The sequence below is a fragment of the Ostrinia nubilalis genome, chromosome 1, assembly GCF_963855985.1.
Source record: "Ostrinia nubilalis chromosome 1, ilOstNubi1.1, whole genome shotgun sequence".
Classification (NCBI taxonomy): Eukaryota; Metazoa; Arthropoda; class Insecta; order Lepidoptera; family Crambidae; genus Ostrinia; species Ostrinia nubilalis.
The window spans coordinates 7,986-12,500 of record NC_087088.1 but is presented as its reverse complement, the minus strand read 5'-3'; the positions used below and the strand labels follow the sequence as shown (position 1 = coordinate 12,500).

The following is a 4,515-nucleotide window of genomic DNA, read 5'->3' as shown; positions in this document are numbered from 1 at the left end:
CGCAACAATTTTAGTATACGCTATTGGAGCTGGAATTACCGCGGCTGCTGGCACCAGACTTGCCCTCCAATTGTTCCTCGTTAAAATATTTAAAGTGTACTCATTCCGATTACGAGGCCTCGTAAGAGTCCCGTATCGTTATTTTTCGTCACTACCTCCCCGTGCCGGGAGTGGGTAATTTGCGCGCCTGCTGCCTTCCTTGGATGTGGTAGCCGTTTCTCAGGCTCCCTCTCCGGAATCGAACCCTGATTCCCCGTTACCCGTGACAACCATGGTAGTCGCAGAAACTACCATCGAAAGTTGATAAGGCAGACATTTGAAAGATGCGTCGCCGGTGCTGGACCGTGCGATCGGCAAAAGTTATCCAGATTCATCAAAATTAACGACTTCGAACGCGAGGCCCTCCGTCGATTGGTTTTGATCTAATAAAAGCACTCGTCCCATCACTGGTCAGAGTTCTGATTGCATGTATTAGCTCTAGAATTACCACAGTTATCCAAGTAACTGAGTAAGATCTAAGGAACCAAAACTGATATATTGAGCCATTCGCGGTATCGCCCTAATACGGCTTGCACTGAGACATGCATGGCTTAATCTTTGAGACAAGCATATAACTACTGGCAGGATCAACCAGGGAGCTTACACATATTATTATACATATGATAGCTCTCGTTAAAGAATATTAACGAAGAGTGTGTTTGGTGTCTATAGCCCAATTCGACGTTTGACCGACCGAACTGGGCTTGACTACTGTGTACACTGTTCGCAGTTACAACGTGTGTCGTGAGGCGAGTCTTTGCAACACTCTATAAATTAATATAGAATGCTAGAAAAACACACCCACATAGCGCTCACAGAGGCGCCCACACTGAACGTTCGCATAGACATAACATTCATTCATCACATTTTATAATAAAATCTAACAAATTTCGTATCATGAACGATATGTCAGCCCGGTGTTGGAAAAACCACCCTACCTCTCACGATTTGTCGACACCATCACTACAGAGACATATACATCATTGAAATGTTTGCGTGTTGTGAGTGTGTGCTATAGAATACATAAAAATATACACATATATTTGATACGCTGATGTAAACGCTAAAAAGCCATCATCGCCCTTATGTAAGGTTAATGTGGCGGGAAGCGTTACAACGAAGCGTATTAAAAAGTGGCCAGTCGAAGCGCGTATGCAAAAGCACAGATAACTGCACATAGCGCGGACACATTGCCCGAGTGAGACAGATCTTTATTACGAATTCGATCATACAACCCATCCGTAGATCTACAAAGTTTAACAAGCGTCCAATGAGCCACACACTAAGTCCCGTCAATCTCATTGAACATCCGAAACCTCAGACGCCAACAGAGTGTACATACAGAGTGAAAAAGTTAAAGTTTCATCAACTCTTTCACCACTTTGCTTTAAAACACAACTTATAAACGCACCGATCCGTCGTACGCAGAGTGTGCTGCGCGCGCGCATCATGTTTATAATACATTTGAGCGTGCGCGCGCGCTCTGCGCACGGCGGTCGCTGTGTTACTGATCTCGCTCGGCCGGACGCCGCCGACGTCGCGTTTGTCTGTACACTCTCTCGGTTCTCGAGTGGAAGCCGCGAATGGAAAAGAAACATTTTTAACGCTATGCTCGTACGCTGCTGCGCACGCGCAGCTTTAAATGCTAAGTGTAAAAAAAAAAAAAAAAAAAAAAAAAAAAAAAAAAAAAAAAAAAAAAAAAAAAAAAAATTAAAGTGACACACCCCCTATATGTATAACCAGATAATTAATAATTAAAAAAAAAGTTAGGTTAGATTAGGTTAGGTTAGGTTAGGTTAGGTTAGATTAGATGATCCTTTTTTTTTTTTTATTAAAAAGATGATACAGAAAAAAAAAAATTGATTGCGATTAAAGTGTTAAAAGCGACACCCCATAAATCACGAAATAGGAAAATTAATAATATTAATAACACATAAATACAATAAAATAATTAATTAAAAAAAAAAAACTTTCGTATTAAGAACAAAAAATATTAAATTATTTTTGTTAATTCGAAATTATTATTATAAATCACGACTTTTTTTTAATAAAGAAATTAAGATTTTTAGTTGTATTGATACATTTTTTCCTATTTCGTGATTTGTTGGAAAAACAAACAAAAAAACTAATTGATGTATATGATTAATATTCAAAACTATTCAAAACTTTAACTAATAAATATATACCATAGTGGGTGTATAAAATTAGGCCTTTTAAAAAGTTAAGTACATAATTAAATTTTGTTAAATACCCAATTATAAATAAACAACAGTTGCACTTAAAATGTTTGAGTGTGTTATGTAATTATGCAATTTTATATTAATATATAAATCAAACTAATTTGTAATCCCTGAAATTACTTAAAACTTTTGAAGACCTAAAATTATAATTAATAACGTCGTTTTGCACCAAGTTTTTAAGACATTTGTCTAGAATAGACAAAATGTACAACACTATCGGTACCTGAAGTCTGATTAGATTTTTAATTACACGGAATTTTGACATTTTAGAAGTGTTGTCAACATTAAAACATATCCACTAATAAAAAATGGAGAGCATTTCCACAAATTAAAAAATAAACCTTCAAAGAATTTAAGGTTTCAATTTAAAAATGTACTGATCCTTTTAAAATGCTTATTTGAGTTTTTATTATCATATTTTTGAAGTTACAATAAAATTAAGGACATTATTTTTCTATTACTGGACTCGCTGGCCAATATCCATAGGTTACAAACCTTTTTTTATGTAAATCTTTGTTAGTAAAATCTTCGTTTCATAAAATAGCTAATTTAACAAGATGCCAATTTTATAATCCAAGTTGATTATGATGACGACAATGATGATTGATGATCATCTAAATATATAAAAGGAGAAACTGACTGACTGACTGACAGATCAACGCACAGCCTAAACGGCTAAACGTAGGCACTTGAAATTTGGAAGGGACGTAGCTTAGGTACCGTAGAGGTGCACTAAGAAAGGAATTTCCGAAATTCCCACGGGAAAAACGGGATTCACGCGTACGAAGTCGCGGGCGGCCGCTAGTCAATATATATTTTCGTTTATGATATTAATATTATTTTTAAACTAATAATTATTATTATTATGTTGTTTTACTGTGTTAAAAACGCGTTATTTTTTCTATTCAATCTCTAAAATGTACATAATAATTAGTGTACATTGAATTCACAAAACAAACAATAACAATCATACTTGTTAGTTGTACTTGATGTAATTCAGTTTCATATTTTTATTACCTTTATTCCAACAATTCAAAGCAAAAAGAGGTTTAATACATCTGAATTGCCAAAAAACGAATTAAAAATCAAGACTGTAGTGGTGATAATATAATTTTATTATTGCAATGATTACTGAAAAGTGTGTTATGTAAGTACCCAAATTATTGCACAGTAAATTATATTATTATTACTATTAGGTATGATTTAAATTCAATTTTGTGTGAAGATTGAGACAAGGACATAATATTTCCGCGCCCGGGCGACACCTGTCGGGAACCGACCGAACTTCACTGTCCGCTGACGTGGGTGCCATTAGCGCGAGGTGCGCTATTATCCCAATAGATGGCGCTTTAGCAACATTTCTCGGGTAGTGACGTGTAACAGTCGATAGTGAATAAAGAGTTAAATTATGTATAAATTTAATAATAACACAACACACAGAATCATTCATTATTATGCAAGTATACGTATGTAGTGAAAATAAATACCAACAACAGTATAATCTATTGCTTATATACATACAGTAACATTATTTAATTTTATCGTTAATTTATCAACTAATTATAGACATCGACATTTTTTACATTTTTAAAACATTTATTAATTTGATGATAATAATAATAATATTATTATTTTTTGATATTCATAATAATACAAATAAAATAATATCGATACTCGAATCTACAGAATGTTATGCTACATCACTACCCAAGAAATACTGCTAAAGCGCCATCTATTGAAACAATTGCGCACCTCTCGCTAGTGGCAGGCACCCACGTAATTTCTTCACACACGCCAGCGGTTCGATAGGTGTCGCTCGTGTACGAAAAATATTATATTTATTTTCTACACAACGAAATTTTATAAAAATTAGTAATAATTTATATGTTACGGTAAATATGATAAATGTGAAAATTATGAATAATCGCCGGTTATTATGAATAATTACCTCATGATTTGGTAAATGTGATGATTAATATGAGATCATTTATGTGTGTATAAACTAAATATGGCAAAGTAATGTTATGCAAAAAAACATTCCAAACTCATTTTGCCAAATTATATTTAATATATGATATCAAAATGTGAGGCTGCACATGAGCGCTGTACACGAGCCGGTGTTCTCTCTTTTATGGTATTTGTTAGTATTAAGGTTACATTATGTAATAATCACTGATAAATGTGATTAATTTATCACTTTTACCAAGCCTGTCGGTAATTATTCATAACGACCGGC

General features: G+C 34.2%; 1 non-coding gene across 1 annotated transcript in view; it reads right to left on the bottom strand.

Moving 5' to 3' along the window:
* LOC135077330 (small subunit ribosomal RNA) overlaps positions 1-637 on the bottom strand; it is a 1,903-nt gene extending 1,266 nt beyond the window's left edge. Inside the window, exon 1 of the ribosomal RNA XR_010258443.1 lies at positions 1-637. This exon is cut by the window's left edge and continues 1,266 nt beyond it. This is a non-coding gene — a ribosomal RNA (small subunit ribosomal RNA).
* Positions 638-4,515: the final 3,878 nt, after the last annotated feature.